This window comes from Fukomys damarensis, unplaced genomic scaffold (assembly GCF_012274545.1).
Source record: "Fukomys damarensis isolate Sample0158 unplaced genomic scaffold, DMR_v1.0_HiC HiC_scaffold_15, whole genome shotgun sequence".
Taxonomy (NCBI): Eukaryota; Metazoa; Chordata; class Mammalia; order Rodentia; family Bathyergidae; genus Fukomys; species Fukomys damarensis.
Genome location: NW_022900927.1, coordinates 25,458,408 through 25,471,175, shown reverse-complemented (window position 1 = coordinate 25,471,175; position 12,768 = coordinate 25,458,408).

The following is a 12,768-nucleotide window of genomic DNA, read 5'->3' as shown; positions in this document are numbered from 1 at the left end:
GATTACACTCAATTGCCAACAGTGAAAACAGTATGGATGTGGTAAGATAATTTATTGATATAATTAACATATGATTGTTCTATTTTTTTTTCTTTTGCACTTTGTAGGCAATAACAAGATTCAAAATATTCCCCTATCTTGCAGCTTTGGTTGATTGGAGATAATATAGTACCTTCCTAAATTGAAACAGCACCAATCTATAGCTTGTATCTGTGAGGAGTATTGATTTACAGTGCACGTATCAGTAATGTTTAGTCAGGATGTTACCAAATGTTTCCAGATTCTTGGTATCCTGAACAAATAATTAAGCAGGACACTGAGGAGTAACAACAAGAAGATATACCAAAAGCAAAAGAAGCAAAAATATACTCCACAGGGTGGGAGCAGACTAGTGAGAAGAACTCATTGCCCCTATTAGAGAAGACACTGGGTCTCTTAAGGTCCTGGGATTACGGGTGGGGGGGTGTAAACTTGAGATTGACAATTGTAGTAGAACAGGGTATTTGACTTGACCCAGGTGTGCAAAAGGGGAGTTTTTGACCACACAAGGCCTTAGAGGAAGTGTACAACTTGCTCTGACAAAAAGACAATGTACGCTCAAACCAGAGACCTCCAAATGATTTCAACTCATTTACAGCAGAGATGATAAAATAAGGACAGCACCCACTCTAATGGTATAAAAATGGCTTCAAATCATCAATGATCAACTCAAGATTACAAGTCTACAGACCGCCAAGTTGGTTTGACTGATGTCTACTGGACGAAAGATCATGTGGCCACTCTGCAAAGAGCTCACTCAAATTCATTAGAGTTGTTCAGCCACCAACCATGACACTCCTTAGTTCCCCTGCAGCCTTCCCCCAGTGACACAACTCATGGTGCTTGGGACTTACTATGCTTAGGTACCGGACTCTGTGTGAACCCTTTGGCAGTTGTGTTAAGGAGTATTCGATAAACCTTGTGATTCACAGTGGTCCGGCTGTGTATGTCTGTCAGAATGACCTCTAGATCCCTTCTAGGTGGCTCATGACAATGCCATTACTTCCAAACCCCAGGGAAAGGGGGTGGTGGTCAAAGCTGCAATGCAGATGAGGTTGGACCCAGGCCAGGATCATGTACTTTTGGCATTGTGCATGCCTCGGGATCTTGAGAACACAAGGCAACTTCATCTGTTAGTTTTCTGATATTTTGACATAGGCATCCTTGTTCTATCTGGTCTTTCGGTTTTTGCACCAAGGCTTCTTTGTGTTTTCTTGTCCTTGCTTTACCTCCTACCTCAAGGAGGTAGAATTCATTTATAATTTGAACCAGGAAATGTTAATGTAAAAATAGTTTATTACTTGTAACAACAGGAGATGATAAAGGAGGAAAAAGAATTCTGAAATCAATGCCAGCAAACATTTTTTGTTAAAGGCCGGATAGACATCTTTGTGGACCATTAAGTCTGTTAGAACTGTTCTTCTGTCATTCTTCCAAAACAGCCAGAGATAAAATAGAAATGAACAAACTGTTCTCATAAATCTTTATTTATAAAAACCAACAGCTGGTCATAGTTGGTACCGCTGGTCTGAGGAATGTGCTAGAGCTGAAAGTCTTAGGACAGGACCTAAGGAAGGAGCAACACAGAGAGTAATTTCCTGAGGATCGGACTTACACCCACTAGAGAAGATGTGCTTCTCACCACCCAAAGGATGGTGAAGTTGCTTGCACTTTCCAGCCCTGGAAGGAGTCACCATGACCAAGCAAGCAGGTGTTACCCTCCAAATAGCAGGCAGTGCTTGGTGGGTGGCGCTGAGGGAGTGGGGGTCTTGGAGGCAATTTACTGGCGAGGTTGTGGGTTGCAAGGAACACTTGTGCCCTTAGCAAGAAGGCCAAAGAGAGGTGGCTACTGGGCTGAGACTGCACAGTCCGAATGTGAGACTGGGTCAAAGCTTCTCAGGAAGAAGAAGCAAAAATCTGGCAGCTCTCTGGTACCAGGAAGAGAAACTGCTTCCTTCAGCAATGTCCTTCCAGCGTCCTGTACTGACAAGTTTAGTGCCATACTTGCTGCAAAAGAAACAGGAGTCTGGGCTTCCACTGCAAAGCATAAAAGAGTAAATTTGGAACTGAAAGGTAATAAACTAATAATTGTGCTGGGCTGAGGAGAACGTGAATTTCATTAGTTTACTTCATCCAACTCTTCACATCTGTGTAAAGCTTTCACAAGTCCTATTTTGTGCTGAGGCTACCTGGGAAAGTCAAGCTCTTCGGATCCTCCAGTTTTCTGTCACTGAGGGCTGCCCTGAAAATATGCAGTGTAGCTATCTGCGGAGCCTTTCAGATCTGATGGTACCTGCTTATCACTGTTTTGCCAGACCTTCCCATTCGAGTCTCGGTTTGGGCCCTGTTTCACCATATTTTGAAACTTGAGATCTATGATTTAAATAAATGTAAATGTAGTAATACTTATGTTTGCATATCTATATCTGTTTTCATTTTTCAAGAATTTCCAGGTTTCAAAAGACCATGGAAGATTTGTAGGAAACAACAAAGTTAATTCACATTCTAGAGTAATTAGGGAACAGGACGATTTACTTCTAGTTCCAAAGTCTGACCTCAGCCTACTGTGCTTTGTAAGCCCCCTCCCCCTGGGCTATCAGGGGACACACAATGAATGCACTGACTGCTCTCACAGCTGCAGCACCACACACAACATTTGCTCTCCACTGAGCCCATCTTCACAGGGCCACACTAGGAGAACTGAGGGCTCCTTCTTGAAATAAACCCATATTGAGAATCCGACCAACCCTCTAGAAACAAAGATGCAAGTTGTTTATATAAAGGATAATGGCAAATCCAATATATGGCAAGCTTTCTCTATGCCAGGAGCTAGCCTAAGTGTCTTACATACAATAAATTATTTAATTCTCTGTGTTAAGTTTTCATTACTGCGAAAAAATACTTGAAATGGTCAACTTATAAGGGGAAAAATTTTATTTTGATTCATAGTTTCAGAGATTTTAGTCCATGGTTGATTGGTTGTGTTGTTGGGGCCCAAGGTGAGCCAATATGTCATGGTGGAAGTGGATGGCAGAGGAAATGGCTCACCTCATGTGGCAGGGAAAGGGAGGGACTGGCTAGGCTCTCAGTATCCCCTTTCTGGGTACACTCCCTATTACTCACTTCCTTCCACTAAGAACAATCTCCTACAGGTTCTCCACTCCCAGCAGCACCACAGGCTGGTGACCAATCCTGTAGCATATGGTCTTTTGAGAGTCCATTTACAGCATCCAAACCATAGCATCCTCATAGCACCCCTAAGTGCAATTATTGCTGCTCTACAGATGAGGTAACTGAAGCACAAAGGTCTTACAAGACTTGCCTAAAGCAGATGGCAGTGATGTACGGAATTGAGGCACCTGGGTTTTCACAATCTTCATCAATTACTCTGATGTGGAGACAGAATTGAAAGCCACTTATAAAGAAATATGTACATTTGAGCTGTACACGTAATGTTGCCTATAAGACTACATATTCAATTATATAAATCATTAAAAAATTGTAAAATCCCACTTGGGATTTTACAAGAAACTTACTTTGGTAACGTTTTTGCTTCTGGGTTAAAATAAGAATATCTGTGATGGTTTTCTTCATATGTTTGGTATTCCCACAGGTCCACAGAGCTCTTTAGCTGGGTGTTACTATTACACGATTTGCCTGAAGCAGAATTTCTGCAAGAGGTTACAACTGGGGTAGCTCTGGGCATTCTTGCAGCCAATGTCAATAAACAATAGTATTATAGCAGCCTAGAATACTGTATCAGAGGATAGATATAGATAGATAGAAAGATAGAATAGATAAATGTAGACATTGCTGTAGAAAGGCACAGATATGTATGTATATAGTATCTTAAAATGTTATCATAGTTTGTGATGCTATAAAGAATACTTAAGCCTCAGTACTTTATAAGAATAAAAATTTATCTCTCAAAGTACCAGGGGCTGGGAAGGCTAAAATCAAGGCACCGGTAGGTTCAGTATCTGCTGATCCTGCTTCCAATATTACATCTTAAATTCTGTGTTCTCCCCTGGCAGACGGTGAAATGACCAAAGGAGCATAGCTGCAGCCCTCCAGCCCTTTTATAGTCACTAATCCCAGTCATTAGGTCTTTGTCCTCATGATTTAATCATCTCCTAAATGCCTCGCCTCTTAATGCTATCATACTGATAATTAAGTTTCAACACAGGAATTTTGAAAGACATTCAGACCATACTGTGTGTCCATGTTATATGTTGCACACAGCCTGATTATTACAATCTGTTTTCTCCCAAGGGTAGAAGTCCTTTGACACTGTCCAAGTCTAAAAATTAATAATTATTCCATTGTTAACAAGGAGCTAATCTTTTAAAGTATTAACTCAATTCCACCTATCTTCAGATGTTATTTAATAATGATAGTTTTCTTTCTACTTCTAAACTAATTGATGAGAAGTAATACATAACTAGTAGGGTGCCTAATATTTTGCAACACCTAATAAAGACATTATAAGATAAGTTTAAGGCAGAAGGTGATGCTTCAGAAAGAAATTGGGAATGATTTCACTAGTTTAAAGTGTGTTTATCTCTAACAGACGTATTTCAAGCAAAATAATTAGAATACATTTTAAATGTGAGTATTTTACCCTCAGTTATTTGTAAAACAGTATTCAAGTACAACCCCTGTAAGGATTCAACTTGCCTGTATGGCAGCCATCTGGAGTAGTAGCTACCAAAATTGTCCCTGAGTAAACCTGTTCTCTCAGTTTGAAATGTTCTGTCCATGTGTAGTGATTCCTCCACTCCTTGCCCAGCATCCATCCTGGCTTGCTCTTATTAACTCCAACCCCATCTGTGGATCATCCTGAGGAAAATTTCTCTGGAATTTATTTATGATCCTCATAGAAATGGCCTGGATCTTGCTCCATTGTTCCCACCTCGGCTTTACTATGCAGGTATTGACCAGTGCTCATGTAATACTCTAAAGCTTCCCCAAAAGGCTCTAAGAGGGCCGGGGATTTAGCTCCATGGTTCGGTGGCCTGCCTTGCAGCCCAAGGACCCAAGTTCAATCCCTGGTACCAAAAAACCAAAAGGCTCTAAGAACTGTCTGGCTGAGATTGTACCAATTGGGACTCTATATTCCATCCTAAGAATTCATGTGGAAGAGAATGTAGGTGCTTTTAAATATTTTTGAATGAATGATAGTTTTCTAAATAATTTTGTTAACAACAATATTCTCTGCACAGAGTAATATCATGAAAAAGTTGCTCACCATTATCATTATTTATATTCTTGTCTTACTAATATCCCCTGAGCTACCTTTACTACCTGTGGTTTTGATGGCCAGTTAAGCTGACAATTCTAAAATTTGCCTCTGGCCTTTATCCTGATGTATCATCCTATACAGTGCTGTTTTATGTGAAGAAAAAGATGCTACTCAAGTAAGAAATAATACCTGTTATATTTTGCACTATCTGAGCAGGTTAGGGGAGATAAGCATGAATCCACACACTTCCACTCACAATTCCTTCCTGCTCTCCCAGAGTCCAGGTTTCACTTGCCTCTCGTATGCACATACTACAGTCCCTTTTCATCCCGACAGGTGAGATGGCAACATCCAGTTCAGTGTAGCGCGTCAAGGAACTCAGCTCTGAAAGACAATGTCAGAGTGACCGAAGCAGCCCCGTGGCCTCAGAGCATTGTAGGGACAGATGTAGTCCATGGCGTAGCTGCAGATGTTGCATCTAGAATGTGAACAGTGTGCCTCAGACTCAGGCCTTTCAGGCTGTGCGCCCAGTAACTATGCACTGGACGCTGCTTGTTTCTCAGCAGACCCAAACATCACACTGGTGCGGCAGTCTCTGCTTTAAAGATTCTTCAAAAATGTTAGCTTCTTATACTCTAAATCATAAGACTAAACCCTCCACCCAGTCTCCTCTCTAGAAGCTTGAACAAGTCCCTTTCCCTGGCCACTCTGCAACATCAATATCTAGTTAGACAAAAATATGAGCTATATTGCAGAAGTGTCTCTTTTAAATGTATTGTCCTATCTTTGCTGCCCCTGTTTTTCCATTCAAACCTGCATCATCTCTCCCCAGAACTGTTGAAATAGTCTTTTTCTATTTTTTCCATCTGTATTTCCTCCTTTATCTCCAGAGAAGTTGCCAATTTAACTTTTTAAGTCGGAAAATACAGTTGATCAACTCATCCTCAAATTTAAAAACAGCCAAAGTAACAAAAAAATCCTGTTGCATCCTATTGATTATTGAATAAAGATTGCACATTTTGGTTTGTGAAACAACACAGTGCAGCCCACTTTTCAGCTCAATGAGTTTTTCTTGGGTCCTGGACACATCAGGTCCTTTCCTAAAGCTGCTTATGTGAAGGTCTTCCACTTCCCATCCACCTTTATTTATTTGATGAGCTACACTTCATCTCTAAGACTCATCTCAGATATTAAGTCCTCAGCACAGCTTATCCAGAGCCATTGGAAGGACCCTTTGCTCTGGTGTCTGTGCTACCCCAGCACTTTTTGAATGTATCTGTGGTATTATTAAACTATGATACTATAATTTATTTCTTTATATCTTCTGATCAATGTACACCGTGAGCTGCTCAAGAGCAGAGGTATTGTGTGCTCATTAAATCTCTCTCTTTCCCTATCTCCTCTCTCTCTTCCTCTTCCTTTATTTGCAATAGCAAAATGTTTCTCCTAAGTTTGCATACATGTTTCTCAAACTAATAATTGGATGTAGTATAATAAACAAGAAAAACTTAGTTTGTACCTAAGTTAATGAGGTTGCTTTCTAGAAACTCTTCTGTATTGAAAACCACCACAGTCCCCAAAATAGCACTTTCTAAATCACTCTCATTAATCTAGATTCTAATTATTTAGCCAATAGTGGGCTATGCATATTAATAGCTGTTCATTCAATTCTATCATAGAATGGATTCTCCCCCTTGAAGTTTCTTTTACTTTCCTTCTTTATTTTTCTTTCCTTTCTTGACAGTTCCTAATTTATTTCTGAGGCTCCAGAAACATTTGCTATTGCATGTCTTTGGAATTTAGAGCCGCTTGCACTGTTCCTGAATGTTACAGGACAGAACAGGACACAAGCACACAGTCCCAGGATCCCTTGCCTAACAGCACCAACTCTCTTCTTCTCCTGCTGCTTCTGTACCACTCTGTGTGTTAGTCAGATTTTCCTCATGAGACAATACCTGACAGTAACATGCTAATGGAGGCAAGGTCTATTTTAACCCATGATTTCAGTCTGTGGTCGCTTGATCCCTGCCTCTGGGATTGTGGTGAGGCACAGCATGATGGTGGGAACAGGTGGTAAAATAAATCTGCTTACTTCATGGTGGCTGGGACACAGAGAGAGCAAAAGCATGAGAGGAAGTCCCACGGTCCTGTCTCCATGACCCTCAGCTAGGCCCACTTCATATTTCCATCACTTCCCAATAGTGCCATCAATTCTACTCTGCATGGAGCCTCATGATCGAATCACCTACCAAAGGCCATCAGCAACCAAGCTTGCCACATGGTGAGCCCTCAGGGGGTAAATCATACTCAGAATATAGCACTCAGGGCAGCCAGAGCCCCGAAGCACCAGCAACCCTAGGGCAGCTGCTTTAGTCCTTCCTCTTCTGCCTGCAATAACAACATAGTCACCTGTAAGAGAGGTCTAGAGCTACGTTAATTGTCCTGGTGTATTTGACAGGTTGTTAGATTTAAAATGGGGCTTCATTAGTTGTGTGGGGTCCCAGAAGACAAATGAAAGCTCACAGACAAGAGAAGAGGCTTTGTGAAGGGGTGAACTGGCTTCATGAAAATAATTTAAGTAGATAAAATTATTTGTCACAGAACTTGTCAAGGAAATGAAGGGAGAAAGGATCTCTAAAGTTATCTAGACTATGGATTCTGCTTTATATAGAAACTCTCTTATACCTGTGATCCCACATTCGGGGAGGCTGAGGCAAAAAGAACATGACTTTGAGCCGAGGCTGGACAACTTAGTGAATTAGCAAGACCCTGTCTCAAAATGAGCAATTAAAAATGTACTGGGTTTGTAATTCAGTGTCCAGGCCCTAGTTCAGATCCTGATGAGGGGAGGGGATACCTCATTTTCATTTCTCTTTCTTTCTTTTTCTATTTCCTTACCAGAGTGCCAAGAGGATCAGTTCAGATTACGAAGGCTGCTGAAATTAGTTAAAACTGTGAAGATTGCAGAAGCTGTTTATGGTGCACTCAGCCAGTCACTGTGTCTTTTAACTAATCTTGCTGCAATCCAAATGCCAACTTTATTGGGGTTGATTAGAAAGTTGACTACACCTTATGATTTGGAGTACAGAAAACTTCAGTGGCAAATATATATCCTCTTAAAAAACATGATTTCTTAACAAGAAGGTATGGACCTTTAAAAAGTTATTTGCTATCCACTCTAACCATTAGTTAAGTTCTTAGACTAATTAACATATTCCTTTCTTATGTCTTACCTGGGAATAATATTTTATTCCAAAATACTATAGCATATTAGTTAAGTCCCACAAAATCCTTCCTAGAGTGATTTACAAAATGAAAATTATAATATGTTATGGGGATTAATTTTTAAATAGATTTGGCTTTCACATAATATTTGAATTATTTAACTATGAAGCTATTCTGAGTTCACATCACTAGTGCTAACTGGTATGGCTTTGATCCATCTCCCACAAAAGAAAAATACTTGTCAATCTGCAGTGTCTGTCAGAATAACGAAATATTGTAGAAATTAGATCTGCCACCCAAGTTTATGTGTGAATTCTCTCATGGTCTAATATAGGGCTTTTCCTTTCTTTTTGATCCACTTGCCATATTGCAATGTTACATGACCATGAAAATAATTCAAATTGTGTTTTTAAAATGGAATCACATATGTGAGAAATTGGACACCAGGAGCATTGTAGAGATGAATAAATGGTTTATTGTGCATGACTTCAAGCGGTGGGTGTAAATGATGCTTAGAAGAAACGCTGACATTTTACCTCCCTTGCACAGTTGGAACTCCTATGACTGCTTGCTTAGAAAGGTAAAGGTAAGTTAAATGTTATGCTTGGAACTACCTTGTCAAATTTTTAGATTTTATCCGCCATAAACCAAGAAATGTTAAAACTGAATCACTTTGTGACAATGTGAGGTAGGACGAGCAAAGAGAAAAATCACCAGATTGAAAAGGGAATTCCTTCAATCTGGTTCTTTCACTATTAGTTAGCTACTATGATCTTGCATCAAGCCCTCAGCATGATCTCTTAAATCATGAAGAAAAGGACAATTGAATAACACAGGCTCTGAGATTTCTTCCTAAGTTTTCCAACTGAGAAGATAGCTAACATTGCTCATGGGCACTTATGCCATCCCACTGGCTTTTATATTTCTCTTCCTTTCCTCAGTTTTTATTCTAAAATTAATTTATAACCAGAATTATAAAAATAAAATATATTAAAGTCAATACTCAATTTCACTAAAAATGAACAATTATTAGTATATCATTTTTGTCCAATCACATTTTTACACTTTTCTTTTTCAGTACAGGGCCTTGAACCCAAGACTTTCACCCTGAGCCACAGTCCCCACTCCCTCCTTTTTAAGTTTTGCAACAAGGTCTCACTAGGTCCTTAAATTGCCTAGGTGGGACTCAAACTTGTAATGCTCTTGCCTTGGCCTCCCAATCATTATACCTTTTGATCATGAAATCAATGTTCTCCAAGCCACACAAAATAATTGGTTTACATTTTATTCACTTAAACATTTACTCACTAAATATTCATTAGGCAATTAATTATTATGCTTCTGAAACTATTGTAAGTAATATATATATATATAAATATATAAATCAAAAACAAAACACACATGATTCTTAACATTTTAGTGTTTATAATCTATGGTGACAATGGAAAATACATATTAAAGGATAAAATTTGACAAAAGCTATAAAAAAGAGAGCTTTGAGATGCATTTATATGCTGAAGCTGTGGGTTTTCAGTCACTTCAGATTGATTCCAGTTGACTAATAGTAAATTTCCCCATAGAGCCAAGATGCATGGACACCACCTTGTAAGAGGGAGGTTTTTGTTGGTACTGTGTTGTCAGGAATGACTGGCACCAGGGCTGTGGTTTTAGGAAGCTCACAGAATGCAAAGGGAACAGAGCTGGAGCTGAATGAAAGCTGCCTTTGGATGTCTCACATCCACACTCTCCTCATTACACTTAGGATTGTCCCCGACTGCAGACCCCACTACCACCTCTGTCAAACCATCTACTTGGGGCATTTGAAGGCCTTCAGTTCTGCTTCTCTTCAAAAAACGCTGCAGATCTCTGGTCTCTGAAGTGCAGTAGCCTAGACAAGAGCCACTCAGCTCTCCCTGGGAATCTTGGTCATTTTAAAGGTAGACATGGCTGACCTCTGAGCTTCTGTAAAGAATAGAATGTGTGTCCAGAGCCAGTAGTACCAGTTTCAAGTGTCTCCTTCTCTGTGAGACCTGTTCTTGAGAGGAGCAGTTTACCTACCTTCCTGGTTAAGAAAAGTAAATAAGATAAAGTGAAAACAGCTTTCCAAGTTATACAGTGCTGTTGCTTGTTTTATTCACTCTTTTTCTCCCTTTCAAGTAATCTCAATAACCCATTTTTCTTTCCTTCCCTTCTCTTTTTGTACCTCCCTCCCTCCTTTCCATCTCTCCTTCTTTGTCTCTTTCCTGTATCCTTTTCTTTTTTTTCTCTTCGTTCTGAATCTCTTCTTTTTCTTTACCCTCTCTTTCTTTTTCTTTTCATTCTTTCTCCTTCCAAAACAGTTTTGAGTTCACACCATGAATCAGGCATTTTGTTAATAAAAACACTATAAAGATAAATAAAATTGATGAAAAATACGGATCTTGTCAACTGCCTAAACTTAAATCTCAGCCCTAGCATTTCCCTGTATGTACCCCAGAGTAAAATATTTAGCTCTAATGTGGCTTTTTTCTTAGATAAATTAAAAACAAAAGCGTTAGTCCATGCCAAATGTTTTTAACACAGTGCCTATCACATTGTCAGTGCTTAAAAATGTTAAGAGTATACACCAGTGGAATAAATTATGAGCACTTGTAATAAAGTCTATTTAGGAACATAATGGAAGTTTTCACAGAAAAAAAGGCTATCAGGATAGATTTTGTTACATAAAGATCAGCCGTAGTCTAGAAGTAGCAGTATTTGCTCTTGAATGAGTGGGAAGTCTTCATTTGTTCTTTCATACCAGGGCAGGCATACAAGATGAAGTTGTTAAGGAAGTATTGATAATGTTTTGGGAGTGGTGATAGTAGAGTAGTAATGCTGTTTGTATTTCTGCATTTATCTTCTTACATACACATTAAAAGAATGATGCAAAAACAAATCCCGTATTTGATTCAACATAACCCAGGTATGGGGATATCAATAGTACATGAATGCGAGGCAGGTACAGTGGTGCACGCCTGTAATACCAGCTACTTAGGACACTAAAACAAGAGGAGCACGAGTCCGAGGTCAGTTGGAAGAATTTAATGGACCGTTTCTCAAAATGGTAAGGGATATAGATCAGTGGTAAAGAGAGAAAGGGAGAGGGAAAAGGAGAGGGAGAAGGGGAGGAGGAGAGGGAGGGAAAGCAGGGAGGCAGGGAGCGAGTGGGATAGGGGAAGGCGAGGTCAGGGGCAGGGAGGGGGAGAGAATAGAGTCTATGTAGAATGAACAAGCCTGGACCGGAGTTAACCAGCTGGGTAACACGCACATAGGGGTCCTATGAACTAACTGTCTGTGTTTGTACATTTACGTGTGATTTTCCAAAGTTACAGCTTCTACAAAGCGACCGTGTGTGACGTTCTTCCTTTATAGTCAACTGTGGTGGCAGACATTGGGCAGCATTACTTGTCCTTCGTTGTGGCACTGGCATTAGGCCATTGTTAAATAAACAAGGAATGAGAAGAACCCCAAAGTGAATGAGGGATGCTGAAATTCTCCACAACTCTGTGTCTAGATGTTTTTCTCATTCATCACATTGGTTGTTCCCTTTAGGGACTGTGGAATGTTGCCTTTTTTCAGTATAAAATAAATAGGAGAAGCAGGTGGAAATCTTGTAACGTAATAGTAGGCAGTTTCCTCATTCTTGTAATCACATAGCACTTCCACTGAAGATTCTGGATGCTAAAGTTCTTTCAAGAGATGCATAATCTATGACTTTTTTGTAGAGGGATTCAAAATCGAAGACACAAAACTAAGTTAGTCATTATGTTGCCACTACATAATGAAATAGCTGATGTGCTATTACCTCAGCTTTCTTCCGCACAGCCTTAATGGTTTTACCTGCCTCCTGAATGTCTGTGTTGAATCTCTTTCTCCAGATGTCTTAATCTGCATTAAATTCCTTCTTGAATCTGGTGTTCATTTTTGCTCAGATTTCTAAGTTCTCAGGCCCTTTATTCCTACAGATAGATGCTTGCCAAGACACCAATGTCATAACACTAAAAGTATTATTGCTGTGCTACTGTCTTCCTTTTCCAGATCGTTAGAGACAAATGTGTGGGTGGGAGCTTCAAGGAGCAACTTATTAATTAAGCAACTACAAAAAATTATCTTTTAAAAGATGTAAGTACTTCTCTAGATAATGACATAAATATTCTTGTGTGTTTGTTTCTATGTATACTTCTTGCGTCCAAACTTTATCTAAAAGAAATATGATTTAGCAAGGGCCTGAGTTTGATCCC